The sequence below is a fragment of the Saccostrea cucullata genome, unplaced genomic scaffold (assembly GCF_032062105.1).
Source record: "Saccostrea cucullata isolate Sc308-1 unplaced genomic scaffold, CSIRO_AGI_Scuc_v1 ctg7283, whole genome shotgun sequence".
Lineage (NCBI taxonomy): Eukaryota > Metazoa > Mollusca > Bivalvia > Ostreida > Ostreidae > Saccostrea > Saccostrea cuccullata.
The window spans coordinates 1,425-19,157 of NW_026927915.1; the positions used below are offsets into that span (position 1 = coordinate 1,425).

Sequence of the window (17,733 nt, forward strand, 5' to 3'; positions counted from 1 at the left end):
TTTTAGTGGTTTTGGCCCCACCCCTCAGGCCCCAGGGGGGCAGGGATTATGAAATTCACAATTTTTGTTTCCCTTTACCCGTAGATGCTTTGTGCCTAATTTGGTTGAAATTGGTTCAGTTGTTGCAGAGAAGAAGCTGAAAATGTTCCAAAGTTTACGAACGACGTACGACGAACGATGACGGACGAAAACAGATAGCAATAGGTCACCTGCCTTTACTCAGGTAACCTAAAAAGGAGTTTGAAGAACAAGAGAGTGTAACAGATGAACGAAAGGATGGACAGAAGGAAATAATTTTCAGAAATATACCCGAACTATGAAATGATTCGTAAATGATGCTAGCTAGTCGTATAGAAAAAATACGCAACACTATTAAGGCTTAATAAAGAGAAGATTGATTGATTTATGTTACATTGTAAGATTTTTTACTCATATATATAGACCTCACTATATACCAATGAAGGCCATTGAATGTTTACCTTTACTCGGCATTTAAGTCATAAAGCAGTGAGGGATCTTTATCGTGCAAACGTCTTTCTTGACACAGGGTCTCAGTTCTTATCTGAAAGACTCGCAATTTTCTATTTAAAGTACCGAGCGCAAAGCTTATGAACAGTTGCTACCAAGTGTTTATCGACTTATGTCAGTCGCAGCCGAGATTCGAACTCAGGACCTCCCGATCACATAGTTGAGCGTTCTATCGAGGTCATAAAAGGGAGAATTAAGACTATCATGACAGGTAAGGAGAGAATTCTCATTCTCTATGGTACATGTACATCATCCCACCTCTGATTTTTTGGAAGGCAGTGTTTGCTCATACTTATTGTTAGTCCATTATTTATACACTGAATCGACGACGGATGACAAGGAGCACACGGCGGGTGTGACCGGTCGGCAGGGGATGCTCACTCCTCAATGGCACCTGTCATACCTATACCTCTAATGTTTTGGTGGTTCGCGTATTTCTGTCCCTATTTTGTATTGCTTTTTGGACTTCTGTTCTTCAATACTGTTCGTTATCTTCATACGTAAGTGAGCTAAGAATGGCTAAACATATTGAGACTTCAATGGAATTGGGCTAATAAAAAAGGCATATTTTGTATATTTTATTTTAAAAGAAAGTTAATTGATTTCCCTATTCATACTTAGTTCCAACAGCATATTGTAGCTAGGATACATTATGACGTCATATAATGACAAAACTGTTCCTTCCTATTCAAGAAAATAAAACACACCAACAAAACAACATCGGCGCAAGGGCATATCTTATTTAATTTAAAGATACGGATAATTAAAAGAATACTGATAATATTCTCAAGCTTAAATAAAATGCTGCACAAATTCTAGTCACTTTCTCAAATGATAAAAATTTTTTGAAACTTACACTTGATTGTGAATTTTACCCTGCTTTAATTTAAACTCTACGTATTGTAAAAAATCAATTGCACTTGTCTACATTTGTGTAGCAATATCTGTAATCCCTGGAATATTATGCGTCTATTTTACCATGTTTCTTTAAAAGAAAGTAAGGTATGCCCTTGCGCCGAAGCAATTTTGTTGATGTTTCTTATTTATATGTGTACTCAGGATTGATGACATCATAAAATGACGTTACGTTGTGAACAGGCTATCGCAAATCGTGGGTACCAAGAATATTTAAGAAATAAGTCTTAACTTTTTTCTGCTTGGTATTATAGCCAGTATTGGTTTTACTAAGATTTAATGCATAGAAACAAACGTAGCCTTAACTCACTTGTGTTTGTTTCACTTTTTTATGCATAGCATAGAGCGAGAGATAGAGGTAAATGCTTACTTTACAGCACATTATAAAAAAACTTCCAAATTCCATTACTTATGCAGCAATATAGCTTCATCCCCTGCATACAGGCTTTATTCAAGAAAAAAATAACAAGTTCATACATTTCAATGGAAATTGAAGTGGGTCTGTCACGTAATCAAATCCTGTGAAGGCCGAAGGCGTTCTCAGAAGATTTGATCACGTACCGGTCTTCTTCAATTCCCATTCAAATTTGTAAACTTGTTTTATATTACTTATATATACATTTGAGACAGACGATTGAATATTTCTGAATGTTAATTATTGCACTAACCGACCGTCGTACATTTTGAAAAATGACGCAAGGTGTAAATCGACTTGAATGGCGGTTACGCTTCGAATTCATTAGGCTAGGGATTTTATTTCTAAGGGACTATTTTGTGAAATGCTACTTGTAATCAGTATTTGTGAACAGATTGTTGTCTGGGAATATTTCTATTCGTGAAAATTGATAATCAATGCTGAAACGACACAAGATGATAAAAAGTTTAAGGAATTTTGATCGCCATAAAGGAATGGATAATACGATGGATGGAAACACTTGACCGTGTGAGTTAATTTGCAATCAAGTATTTCGGATCAAAACTTCTACGATTCTAATAACTAAAGGCACATTTACGATGTAAACAAATCACGGGGACACTAGCGAAAGCTTAAATTGAACTACGACAGCGCCGAGGTGTTTGTCAGCTGTTCGTGGCGTGATTACAATGCTTTGAATGCTTTGATATATAACAGATTTACACATTTATTGTGAGTAGAATTCGATGAAAAAAATATATTTTATCGTGAAGATATAATTAAAAGTCTATCCCAAAAATAAGGATAAACGTTAGAGGCTGTACAGCTGAAAGAAGTGACATAAAACAATAGCTAGTTGCTATCGGTATATTCTCAATGTACACAGGTTAAAAAGACAGCTAAAAAACTGTATGAAATACGTGTTAACGTTGTTAATAAAATAATTATTATTTTGCTTGCATATTTTGTTCATTTTTTATACATAAAAGCAAGAAGAGGAGGTCATTTTAATATTTATGCACTGGTAGATGTTATTGCGCCGTGTGATTAGGTAACGTTTTGACCTCTGACCTCAAACAAACTTCATACAGAATTGAAGATAATATGTTCTCCGTATGTTTATATAATAGAGAGATACCACAAATGTAAATATTTCTTGTTGGATGATACTGAAGGGCATGTTTTACGAGAAAACACATTCTAAATCAAGGTAAGTTATTGTCAAACAACCTGAGGAAACAAGAATATCTACAGTCTCATTAATCATTTTTTTAGTCCTATATTCAATACACTGATCATATCAGACAAAACAATCGATCATTAAAACAAGTACTGACTATTTTTTTGTTTCATAGAATTGAAATGGTCATTATTTGCATACGTGTCCTAGAAGAAATTCAATTTCGATTTCGACAATATTATGACGACATCGTATCGATATCGATCGTGTTTAGCACTTTTAATGAAAAAAACTTGGTTCCATATATGAGACATTGTACTATGTAATATAGTCGATATCGAAAATACCATGACGATATCGTATCGATATCCATCCTATTTGTAGAATTTATTTTAACAATGAGCTATAACATATTTTACAAGGTCACAAGTGATGTCAAAATCCATTCATTAATATAAGCATGAATATGAAAATAAATTATGATAAGGAAAGAGGTAAGGGTTGTTATTGTTTTGAATAAGGCTTAAGGCTTAAAGAAAGATGTTGGATGAGGCTGAAAGTTGTTAAATATATTTAAACATGATTCGATATCGATACGATATCGTCGATGTCGACAATATCGACAGAAGGATAAACTTATTAAAAAAAATATGCACAAGCATTGCATGAAGAAAAACAGAGCCTGTTGTCTTTGGATATGTTAAAAGTAAAGATTTTGTATTAAGGTAAAGGATGTTAAAGTAATATGTTTTAACAATCATTAATCGATATCGATGACAGGTACAATCCTCGTAAAAAAAAGTAATTAAACAAAAATACACATACAAAGTACTAATTACGGTATTTACCAAGGGCTGACCAAACATGATTCGATATCGAAGCGATATCATCGATATCGACGATATAGACACTACAGGGAAAGTTTTATAAAAGAAAGTTTTAAAAACAAATTTTCAAACAAAATACTAGTATAATATAGGGAAACCATAGTTCTTTGAACAATTATGATTTGATATCGGCACGGTATCGTGAATATTAACAGTAAGGAACACATCTTAAAACAGAAAGTGTTGTAATAAGCATAAAAGGGTAGAGAAATATGATAGTAAACTATAGAAAAAAGTAATGTGTCGATATTGTAACTACATCATGTTTTTGACATAAATCATTAATTGCCACTCAATTGTTGACGGAATGGCCACATTATTGGCTGTATGCCTTCCACATATCTAATGCCACTACTTCAATCAGCATTGTGAAGGCGTCTTAATGATTGGTTCACTTGCATTAACTTATCGTGAATATTTTACTCTAGATTAAAAAAAAATGAAGCTTAATTTCCCATGCCAGGAACAGTTAAGCGTTTATTTTTTTAATAAATCAATTCTTCAATAATAACTTAGTTTGTATTAAAGTAATGTAAGTGAATGTTGTAAAAATACTTTTAAATGGTCCTTTTTCATAGAAAAATAAATTGGATCGTGGGAATTTGTTTTGATTGACGAAGAGGTCTCAAAAGTCACGTGGCAAGTTTACATTTCCTATTTTCTTTAATTTGGCAGAATCGATTTGTACGTAATACAATTTATATAAATGGAAAAAAAAATCATTTTTAGATATCTTTGATTCAATCAAAATTCCATGACGCAAACGCTTCCCCTTTTTAAAAATTCCTTTATCCGAAAAAATATAAGAAAGAAAATATTTCAACTATCATAAAAACAAAAACAATAATAAGTTGAAAAAAATATTTCTAAGAAACTTTGGTTAGTGTTAAGTTAATATTCAGAATAACAAAGGGTTATCAAAGTTATTTTTTGTAGAGGACATATAGAGGCAGTGCCTACTGGCCAAATCCAGTTATGTCACAGTCAATATGTACTTAAATTGTATTTACATCACGGTTATTGCTTTTCTTTTATTTACCCTTTACTGGATCTCTATATTTTTGTTACCTTATTGAACCTCAGTTAAGTTTTGCAGGCATTGGTCAGTTAGGACATATTGTATTAGAAGGTATTTAAATCGCTGCATAGCTGACCATGTTGCCGGTGTCCACGTTGTCATAGGTTTGCCATGCTTGAGTTACTACAATCCAAGATGTGTAGATAAAAAGGTTTTCAACGGTAGCCATTTCTCCATAAGGGGTAAATTTGTTTTTTTTATTTTATATATAAGTTTTGAGTACTACATTTAAGACGTAAAGTCATGTACGAATTTGAGTTAAGTAATGTTTTTGTCACTGTTTACGTATACAGGTATTGCTGGGTAAAGTTACTCATGTGTGTATTATTAAACGTATTTTTTGTGCAATGTACTAAGTTATGGCCGCACGTAGGCTATTTTGTTTTGCCTCTTATAAATTCGGTGTTGTGGGTTTCATACCTAAAACCATTTTTGTTTAGATGTTGTGTATTCTTAAGGTTTTTCTTATTATAATTGTGTTCGGTTAGAATTACCGGTACTGTTTTGTATGGTATGCCATAAGTGCAACTGTAGTCAATGTTGACGTGTTATTTTTGTAAACGTAACTTGATAACTAATATTATTTAAGGTAAAGACCGATAGCAATCACGTGATAGAAAGAATTCGCATATTTGCACGTGCTTTTTTTTCCGAATTCCGGAACGCCGTCAAATAAAAGTCTCCATCTACACATTATTGTCTATGTTACAAGATGGCCGACGAAGCTATATAGAAATTTCCTCGACTTAGAAGACAAAGTTACAATACGTATTAAATCTTAACGATTCTCTAAAATGAAGCATCTTCATGAGAATCAAAATAGAAGTGAGACTGAAGCCGAACATGAACATAATTTTGGTGAAACTACTCCTTGTCCAGTGTCCGCTGCAGCACCACGTGGGTACACCGGCATCGATCTATGCCTGATGTTGTTTTCTGTATAGGCATTTTAAATACCATGACTCTACAGATGTTAATTGGTATGACGGAAGAAGTAAAACTTTCGCAGAACAGATTTTTTGTATGCTGTGTCCACGTCAGATGCATAAGGTAAATATTTACGAATTTATCAGGTCCAGTACAATCAGTACATTTAGCTAGAATTATCTAGGTAGAATTTCTACTATAGTAAATTTATTTACCTACCCCAGGTAGCTTTATTTAGCTATTTCAATGTAACTTTTCTTTTTATGGAAAAGAAACAAAAATCGCAGTTAAATGACTATTGTTATTTATACTAGGGAGACTTTAAAAAACATTCCAAAGCAGAGATAGTTTAAACATCGCTGTGTTTGGTCGGTTTAGAGCAAAACATGTTATTCCATTGTTGGGTTATCTGTCCGTGCGGTGAGGCATGACTGAGTATGATTACTTCACATTGTGCTGAATAATTTCCGACCTATTATCATGTTAACCAGAACTGGACTTCTTTGTCATTTCATTCAAGGAGTAACTGAAATAATGTGACCAAATCAAGTGTCACCTGGAAAGAGGAATATCAAGGATGCCTTTTACATTTACTCCCAAATAGCCATTGCTTTGTATTTTTTCTTTCAATTTGCACTTGCACATGTATCAGGGAAAAACCAGAGTTTTTTTTCAAGGGGGTGGTAAAAAGGATGTGTTTTATAATACATGTGTCACAGTTGTAATTAAATTATAATTATTATTAAATATATACTTTAATGCATTGCGCAATATAAGTTCGTATTCTGATTGGCGCGCATAGCCAATCGAATACAACCGGTTTTGCAGGTATGTGAGAGCCATGTGCGAGTGTTTTGTTTTGTACAGGTGAATTTCTATTTTTAGCATTTCCTTTACGTATGACTGACCAGTGACCTACCATGGACCAATGGATTTCATTATACTAATTAATATGCATGTTTTACTAACCCGTGCACTATATAAAGTAAGAAACCCGCCAAATCCCCACCCCAAGCTCTACAGCCTTTACGGTAGCAGATTGCTTAGAATATTGCCACAGATCGATTCAATCGATGTACTGTATTATATTTATTCTGATTTAATACTGGATGCCTGGTAAGATGTTCATTTATCTTGTAATTCATTTACTTGTTTAATTTATGTAACGATCTACTGGCAGTCGGTTAAATATCTATTAGTTATTACTTTTCGTAAATGTTGAAATGTCTTTTTGTTTCGTGTTTGTCTATGTGTATTGTTTTGTATGAGTGTTGTGAGAGTGTTTTTCTATTTTCTAGGTTTTTCTTTATATCCATCAATAAATTGTAAAACGACCGAACCAGTTTTGTTTATGAATTATTCATACAAGACCGTGACCCTATGACAAATGGCGCCCACGTGAATTTTCGATGTGAAGTGAATACTACAGTGATGTGTATGTTGATTTCCACGATGAATTATCGTCAACTTCAAGTTTTCCAATGGATGATGACCAGGGTCCAGTAATCCACTGAGGGACGAGAGGATTGTCCACAACGCCCGTGTGTACGTGTTCAATGCCTATTACTTCCCCATGGATCCGCCTAGGCTGTAAGTTTGCGCATTTTGAATACACGTGTTTAAATATCATTCTAGCTAGCTAACTTATGTTTAACATTCCAACCATCCTATGGAATCGAGAACTGTGTCTCTCGGATGCTCAGTGATCCGTGTACCGTGACCAGTGAATTGTGTTCAGGTAGATTCTTCTATTCCGTGTGAAGTGTTCCGGAACCTGAAGCTACAGCTCAACAGTTTATTGATTTCTTTGAATTAAATCTAAAGAAAAATATTTGTGCGCACTTGTATTTATATTTTCTGTGTGTTATTTGTTTGTTTTGTGTATTATTGTGATTTATATTCTTTGTATTGATTTGTTTGAGAGATGCCGGCTGTGTGTAAGAAGTGCGTGTGTGAATTTTGATCGGGATCGAGCTCGATATATTTTTCCTTGTTTTGGTGGTAAACTTCCGGAAGTACAGAAAACGTGTTTTGAGTTGGTAAATGTTTTATTTATCTGTGCTTGAACAGGCACCTATCGGAATTTAGACTGCCAAATGTATGTGTACTGTGCTTGATGTTATTATATGTACTGTGTTGTCTACAGTCGTGTTTGTTTTGTTGACTGTCAATGTTTATTTTTGTCCGTCAATTTCATTGTCTGTTGAACATTTTGTTGATGCGAGTCGATCATGTACAGTAGTTTATAGTAGCTGAAAATTTCCCTGCGCGCGATCACTTTCTTAATATTGCAGCATTACTAATTGGAGCACAGGACTGAGAACAACAGGACTATTAGACAAAGCAGAGGTAAATTTGGGTATATTGTTTTTTTTTTTCAGTTTATTGTGTATGCAGTTGTATTTATACAGAATTTTACAGAATTTGAGTGAGTGATTGCTTGTGTGTTGACATTTGCGCATTGCGATAAGTTAATCTTTGCTTGCGATTTGGTATCAATTGAAAAATCAACATGGCAACTGGTGTTGATGAAAACAAGGGTAAGAAGGATTTACAAGATGATATTGATGAAACCAAGGGTAAGAAGGACTTGCAAGAAATTATAGAGCAAATCAATGCAGAAGAGCATTACAGGGTTATAACAAAAGAGGAGTAGGACCTGTTGAAAGGGCAGAAAATTCCAACTACCCCTAAGGTTAAACATGGTTTGAATAAGGGTACCATTCCTAAACTACCATCCTTAGGTGAAGTACCGATCCCTAGTCACATACCCTCACCAGGTTATTTACACCCGCCAGGTCTTATGTCATCACCTCAATTGTTTCATAGCTCTGCTCTGTTTCATCAAAATAACAACCCTACCCCTATAAAACTTCCAACTTTTAGCGGTAGTGAGCAAGCTCAGAAAGGTGAAGTGAGCTATGACGTTTGGTCATATGAGGTTAGGTGCTTAAAGGGCCAGTGGCCTGATCATGTTCTTTTGCAGCCAGTGAGAAGTTCTCTGAAGGGGACAGCAAGGGAAATTCTAATTCCACTTGGAGAATATGCAACAGTTGAGAACATCCTCGCAAAATTAGATGATTTTTATGGGAATGTCTGCACACCCGAAAACATCATGCAAATATTTTATTCGGATCATCAACAAGAAGGTGAGTCAATTGTTTCCTACGGGTCTAGATTAGAACAGTGTTTATCAAAAGCTGTAAAAGTAGGTCACATTGATGTAAATGCCAAGGACCCAATGCTTAGATCAAAGTTTTGGTCAGGTTTAAAAAGCACGCAGCTAAGAAATGCTACAAGGCACAAGTATGAGACTGTTAAAGAGTTTCTCTCTCTTCTAAGAGAAATGAGACAGATTGAACAAGAAGAAACTAGTTTGAAATCTGTAAATTCAGTTCCAAAAGCAAGTGCGGCTATGTCAAGTAATGTAGATTCATTGACAATTCAAAATTCTGAACTGCAAAATATGCAAAAACAACTCACAGAATTACTTTCTCAGATGAAGAAACTTGATAGCAGAATGGGTAAAATCGAGCAAAGTTCAAATGCAAGTAATCAAACCCAAAGAATTGGTTTTAATAATACAGATTCTTTTCAGACAAATACCTCCAACAACACTTACCACAGAGGAAATTTCCGGGGCAGGAATAAATTTGTCAACAGAGGCAGAGGAATGTATTTCCAATCTCAGAATCAACAGCAACCGTCAAACCAGCAGCACCAGATTCAGCAACAGACTCAGCAACCATGGCAACAAAGGCAGTTTACTGGTACAACACAGCAGTCTGGTAACATGAATGGGTTTTGTACAGGTAGTACTTTAAACTAGTTTCATCTCCTGTTGAGGGGCAAACTGGAGATTCATTTCAAAATAGCCCTAATTCTACCAAAAATCCATCCAGTCTTTTGTACAGGTTAGTTGGAGAATCCAATGAATCTGATATTGTCAATGGTATAAAAACCAAAGCTCTCATTGACTCAGGATCCATGATTACCTGTATGTCAGAGGAATTTTTCAAAGATTTAAACCCTAGGCCTGAGTTACATGACCTTTCAGAATTTGAACTCAATGTTCAGAGCGCTAATGGCAGTGCTTTGCCATACAGCGGCTATGCAGAAATTGACATATGTGTACCTTTCTTTGGTGAATTTACATATACTATTCCTGTTCTAGTAGTTCCCCAGACAAATTATTCAAGGCAAGTACCTATGATTCTTGGAACTAATTTCATTCGTTTTTACAGGAATGCTTGTAACCAGAATTCCACTGATTCAGATGATGTTCCAGAACAATGGAAGATAGCATTTGACAGCATGAATGATGAAACACCAGTGAGGACGACTAACAAGTGTACCATTCAAGTGCTACTAAATGAGACAAAAGTAATCAGAGGTCTGGTAAGAAATAACCATGGTATTGTATCAGCTTTGACTGAGCAAACAAATACTTCATTATCAGGAGGTCTCATTGTTTGTCCGAGAGTTATTTCCCTTGCCCAGGGTAAGCGGACTACTACTATTCCTGTTAGGGTTTGCAATATTTCAGCCTCTATTGTGCATAAACCACCGAGATCGCTTTTATGTTCAGTAAGTGGTGTACAGTTAGTGGACTCTTGGAATCCTGAAACACAGGATCAAGGTATTAAGAAACCCAGAAAGTCTTTGGAGGAATTGGACATCAAGATCTCCGAGGACAACCTTACTACTAGGCAAGTAAGTCATGTGAAACAGTTTCTATCTAACTGGACTCATTTATTCTCAGATGGTCCCACAGATATAGGAAAGACAGATTTACTGAAGCATGAGATTAAACTGACAGATGACCAGCCATTCAAAGAACCTTATCGACGTATACCACCAGGTTTGTATGAAGAAATCAGACAACATGTTAAGGAAATGCTAGATGTAGGAGCCATTCGACCATCACAGAGCCCTTATTCATCTAATATCGTACTGGTAAGAAAAAAAGACGGAACCTTGAGATTCTGTACTGATTACAGGAAACTGAACTCTAGGACAGTGAAAGATGCTTACAATCTTCCACGCATAGATGATACAATTGATAGGTTAGTTGGATCCAAGTTCTTTACCAAGTTAGATCTGACAAGTTCATACTGGCAGGTAGAAATCGATGAAAGAGATCGAGAAAAGACAGCTTTTTCGGTAAGTGGAGTAGGTCTGTTTGAATGTAATCGAAAGGGATTCGGATTGACAAACGCCCCAGCTACGTTTCAGAGAGTGATGGAAAGTTGTATGGGTGAATTGAATTTAAGGAAATGTTTAGTTTTTCTAGATGACATCCTGATATTTTCAAGGACATTTGACGAACATATGGACAGACTTACAGCTGTTTTACAAAGACTAGAACAAAACAATCTGAAACTTAAAGCTAAAAAGTGTGAATTTTTCAAAAACAGTGTAAGTTATTTAGGGCATGTAGTTAGCGAGAGAGGCATAGCGACAGATCCAGAGAAGACAAAAGCTATATCATCATGGCCGATTCCTGTTAACATCAAAACTCTTAGAACATTTTTGGGATTCTCAGGTTATTACAGGAGGTATGTGAAAGATTATTCCAAAATCATTAAGCCTCTTAATGATCTACTTAAAGGCCATTCCACATACAAAGGTAAGTCATGTAAGACAAAAGCACCAGCATGGAGATGGGGTGATGAGGAAACCAAGGCATTTGAGACCATTAAACAGAAACTGATGTCTCCACCTATTCTTGCCTATGCTGACTTTGACCACCCTTACATTCGTCATACCGATGCATCATGTAATGGTTTAGGTGCTGTTCTCTACCAAATTCAGAATGGTGAGAAAAGAGTTGTTGCTTATGCGAGTCGTGGGTTAAAGAACAGTGAAAGACACTACCCAGCACACAAACTTGAATTCCTTTCTTTGAAATGGGCAGTTACCGATAAGTTTCACGACTATTTGTATGGTAACAAGTTTGAAGTAGTGACGGATAATAACCCTCTCACGTACATTTTGACCACAGCAAAGCTTGATGCTACAGGCCACAGATGGTTAACCGCACTCAGTAACTTCCAGTTTTCCATCCGCTACAGAAAAGGTACAAACAATGCAGATGCAGATGGTTTGTCTAGACGACCAAATGAGATGGTGGAAGTCAATCCCAATGTTGTCCAGTCTCTCTGTAGTGCATATGTAGCAGATCATAAAAGTTGCCCTTATTTTGAAAATGTGTTCCTAACAGGAGAGGAGGATCCATTAACGTGCATGACTGTAAGTACTAATGTACTAATGAACTCAGATAATTCAGACAAATCAGATCCCATTACTAGTGACCTACTCGTCTTTGTGGTATAATATAAATGTTACCACCATCAGATGAACAAGAATCTGAATCTTCTGACTCAGAACCAGAATCAGAATGAATACATCTAGATACATTAGTACCATTATTTACCTTAGAGAGATTCTCTCCATCAGGATTTTGCTGTTTTTGAACACATTTGTGTTTGGTCACCTTAGGGAAATGTTCACCCTGTTCAGAAAGTTTGGGGATATAAGATATGGGAAGTAGCATATTCCTATGCAAAGTTTTAGTTTTTTCTTTCCCATACTCTTTCTTGACCTGAAATACTGGGATGTCAGAATTGGGCTGATTAATGACAATATAGGTATCTCTGGCCCATTTATCCGCCAGTTTATTTTTTTCTTTTAAACCAACATTTCTAATGAGAACACGGTCTCCAACATGTACCGTGGCTTCTCTAACCTTTGAGTCATAATTCAATTTGTGACGAGAAGCACTTTTCTCAGCTTCACGTGATGCAATCTTGTAAGAGAACTCTAGACGCTTCTGGAGTTTCTTTGCATAATTGTCGCGACTGCGAATCTTTTCTGTGTCAGAGTCTAAGCCGAGGTATGCATCGATAGCCATTTCTCATTCGTAAATGTCGAAATGTCTTTTTGTTTCGTGTTTGTCTATGATATTGTTTTGTATGAGTGTTGTGAGAGCGTTCTTCTATTTTCTAGGTTTTTCTTTATATCCATCAATAAATTGTAAAACGACCGAACCAGTTTTGTTTATGAATTATTCATACAAGACCGTGACCCTGTGACACATGAATTAAAAAAAATTGAAATTTATGATTTTTAGTCCTTGTATTTTTTATTTAAACACCATAATGTACATAAGGTATTAATTATTGTATACATATAGAAGCATTTTCTAAGTCAATAATTTCTCAAAGATCATACTAATTATTTCAGGAAAGGTCAAGCCAGATCTGCTACTGCAAACTGAACATAAAGTGGCATATTTGTGTGTCAGGAAACAAGGAACATGTATTGCTGGACTGAGAATCTAACCGGGGATCCCTGCATCACCACTCAGATGTAGGTGTTATATTCACTTAAATACATGTATGGTTTAATATGTGTGTATAAACATATAAAAAAATCATGTTGTAAATTGAATTCAATTAATTAAGTTTTTTAATTCCACATATAATAGTTAGGTAGCTAGTTGTATATGCTTTGATGTGTCACTGAAAGGTACATGTAGTTTTTTATTTCCACAAAAACTTGATCCTTTGGTGTTAACTCTTGAACAGTTTGTGCTGAGTCTTTGTATTTCATGCTTATTTTTTTCCCTTTAACTCCATGGTTTTGGCCTTAGAGTGTGGCCTATAAGCCCTTTATTTAGAAACTAAAATATTTTATCTTTATCCTTATAGAACTAGTTTGTTTAATTAAGACAATTCATTAATAATTTCCTTGGGAGCAAAAGTGCCCAGATAATGAGGCTGATTTTATATGCATTTAATTTAAAAAATACAAGATATTATATAAATAAGGTATCCCAAAAGTGTCTTATATTCATATAGACATAGTCATACTATGTTTGCAGTGTAAGAAAGAAGTAAAACATGTATTTTCATTCTTATTGTATAAAAATATTTTGATCTTTTCAGAAAAAGAACTACCAGAAGGAGACAGTAAAGAGGAACGGACAAATCACACCATAAGACATGCTTCAAAATTTGCTTACTGCAGATCCTTGTGAAAGAACATAAAAACAACCGAAATGTCAGGATCCTTGAACATGACGCAACTGGCTGCATATGATGGCAATTAAAAATGCATACATGTTTACATTGATCTTTGTTAGCCAATAAGACAAAAAGCGAAATAGCAAGTTTATCTTAAGGCTATTACCGTACATGTACTGAATGTATTCACTTTATTTTTTTTAACTACATCATCAGTATAAAAAATGTACAGTAGCACATGTATACAGTTTATGGTGGGATTCCTCTAACTTTTATGAATCTGTTTGCAAAAACTGTTTGCAAAATCTATACTTTAAAGTTACAAATTATTACCTCTAATAAAATGTTTGTTTTTTTTTTTTTGTTTTTTTTTTTTAAATTATTACACTAATTTTGTATTTATGTAATGTTAACCAAATAACCCAATTTTCCCGCACTTTTTACCATGTATTTAGCATTTTTTTTTAACCATGCTTTACTGTATTTATATCTGACAACTGATGACCAGGCAGTCTTCATTTAACAGTGTAATACATTACACATTTGTATCTGAATATTTTTAAAACAAGGATATCATGTTGTGGATTGATTCTGTGTTCAAAACTTCATTATCACTTGGTACTCTTATTTATGTTGTACATGTATTTGGAATAAAAAAGGAATTGTTGAAAAAAAAGTGAAATTAATCATTCTATTGTTGTAAAAGGAAGATAAAAAAAAACAGTTTACTTATGCACAGAATTGGTCAAAACATATTTTCATTGATAATTCATCCCAGAATCATATGTATAATAAATCTACAAAGTCAATTTGAACGATATCAGGGAAAGTTCTTATTTTTTTAATATTAGTGCAAAAAGGTCATGGAGGGCAACGTGTGTCAAGGTGTACATGTATAAATTGTTTTCTGTGATATAGAATGTAATTTAGAAGAATATTACTTGGAATTTAACTCATTTTCTTTGAAATATTTTTATTAAATATTCTATCTATCAAGGTCAGTTTGAACGATATCAGGAAAACTTATCTTTTTTAATTTAAGTGCAAAAAGGTCAACCAGGGCAACATGTGTCTAGATGTACATGTATAACTTGTTTTTATGATACAAAATGTAATTTAGAAGAATATTAGAAAGAATTTACTCATTTTCTGTGAAATATTTTGATAAATTCTTGATAATCTCTCTTAGTCACCATATTCTTCAAAATTCCATCTTTCTACAGTAAGGGGGTAGGGTAGGGTATAAGATAATAAACTTTTTCCAGGTTGAATTTAAACCCCAGTATGTAGTATGATTTTTTTCTAAAATTTAAGACACTTATAGGCTATCTATAATATGCAATAAAAAAAGAAATTTGATGGGTAATTTTTTCACAGTGGAAGCAGAAGTGTGAGACTTTGTGCAAGGAATAGGCAATATTTTATCCTAATTTGACCATGCATCTTGGTAAATGTAACTCTGTTTTTCGCTAACAATGCTTGATAAATTTAAGATTGATGTCAAATATTAATCAATACAGACAGATGTTTGAATTCATAAAAGACAAATGATAATTGATATAGCAATAAAAAATTTACAGCCCTTTTCATATCATATTCTTATATTATTTTACTCTGCTTTTTCAGCTCTTCGGTGGTTGATTAAGGCTATATTAAAAGTGTCAAATTTCTCTAAAACTAGCCCGATGACCTGCCCTGAATTTTTTATATGATTTAGAACAAGGACTCAACACAAACATATAAAAAATTCGGAAAAATTCAATGGGTAGTTTTTTTGTTGACAAGCTATCAATCTCTACCTTAATTTAAAGGTCCTATTACAGCTTTGTTCCAGCCATTTTATGTGGAAACGTGATACGAGCGTTACCTGGACCGGAAACCCACTGGGAGCCAAATGACGGGAGTCTGTCGTAAAATGGGGAGTGTCAGGACATGGTCGTGTGGTATACTTGGATGGAAATAGACAATCTTTAGTCTTAGAGTGATATTTATTGTAGAAAATTTTTGTATAAATATGTTGTAAATATTGTTGTTTTTTTTTATCTATTTTTATACATAGAAAAAATTAAACATTTTTAGATCAAATTATATTCAAAGTTACTTGACGGTTCTATGTTTCGTATTTTTTTAAGTAGGCAGAAATATACTTTTACGTACTAATTACTTATCGAAATTGATCTTAGATTTAATTTATGAAATCAATTTTTAGACATTGTACATTAATTAAAATTTTCTTACCAGCTTTAAAATTTCCTTGCTCTGAAAAAAAGAATAGAATGTAAAGATTTCAACTAAACTAAAAACAATGAAAAGTGGAATAAACAAGAGGCCCATGGGCCACATCGCTCACCTGAGAAGCTTTGGCCATTCTGTTCTTTACCAGATTTCCACCTTGTAATACAAATTGTGACCCCACCCTACCCCAATGATCATAATTTAAACAATTTGAATTCTACACTACACCAGTATGCTTCCACATAAGTTTCAGTTTTTCTGGCCCTGTGGTTCTTGAGAAGAAGATTTTCAAATATTTTTCCTATATATTTCTATGTTATACTTTGATTCACCATTGTGGCCCCGCCCAACCCCCAGGGGTCATAATATGAACAATTTAGAATCTACACTTACCCAGAATGCTACCACATAAGTTTCAGCTTTTCTAACCCGGTAGTTCTTTAGAAGGAGATTTTCAAAGATTTATTCTTTATATTTCAATGTAAAACTTGGATTCCCTATTGTGGCCCCGCCCAACCCCTGGGGGTCATGATTTGAACAAATTAGAATTTACACTAAAACAGCATGCTTCCAAATAAGTTTCAGCTTTTCTGGCTCAGAAGTTCTTGAGAAGAAGATTTTCAAAGATTTTTCGAATATATTTCTATGTAAAACATTGATTCCCCATTGTGGCCCCGCCCTACCCCAGGGAGTCATGATTTGAACAATTTAGAATCTACACTACCCCAGCATGCTTCCACATAAGTTTCAGTTTTTCTGGCCCTGTGGTTCTTGAGAAAAAGATTTTCAAAGATTTTTCCTATATATTTCTATGTTTAACTTTGATTCCCCATTGTGGCCCCGCCCTACCCCTGGGGGTCATGATTTTAATAATTTAGAATCTACACTACCCCAGGATGCTTCCACATAAGTTTCAGCTTTACTGGCTCAGTGGCTCTTGAAAAGAAGATTTTTTAATGACCCAACCCTATTTTTGTCTTTTCTTGATTATCTCCCCTTGCGAGGGGATATGTCCCTTAATTTTAACAATTTAAAATCCCCTTAACCCAAGGATGTTGTGTACCAAGTTTGGTCAAAATTGGCCCAGTGGTTCTTGAGAAGAAGTCGAAAATGTGAAAAGTTTACAGACGGACGGACAGACAATCAGACAGACAGACGGACAGACAGACAGACAGACGGACGGACGACGGACAAAATGTGATCAGAAAAGCTCACTTGAGCCTTCAGCTCATGTGAGCTAAAAAATATTGCTAAGAAACATTGAATAGCGTGAAGTAATTATCTAGATTTACAAAGCGTTCTCAAAAGTCACTTACCAGTTTTAAATTTCTTTTTTGATTCGACAAAAATTTATTTGCATAAAATAACTACTTGTTATGGATCGAAATTTTAGATTTTTTGGTATGTGGAAGGTTATAAAATTTAGATTAACAAAGATTTTTCAAAAGTTACTTCATGGAGAGGACTTATACAGGCAGTGCCTGCGGTCCAATCCAGTTATGTTTATGCATAAAAAACTATTATTTTTCAATTGAATTCAA

The 17,733-nt window shown here is 34.5% G+C and overlaps 1 long non-coding RNA gene across 1 annotated transcript; it reads left to right on the forward strand.

The window, feature by feature from the left end:
* Positions 1–5,806: 5,806 nt before the first annotated feature.
* Positions 5,807–13,939, forward strand: LOC134275858 (uncharacterized). The gene is made up of 3 exons (XR_009993928.1): positions 5,807–6,053; positions 13,176–13,301; positions 13,880–13,939. It is a non-coding gene; the product is annotated as an uncharacterized LOC134275858 (long non-coding RNA).
* The last annotated feature ends 3,794 nt before the right edge of the window (positions 13,940–17,733 follow it).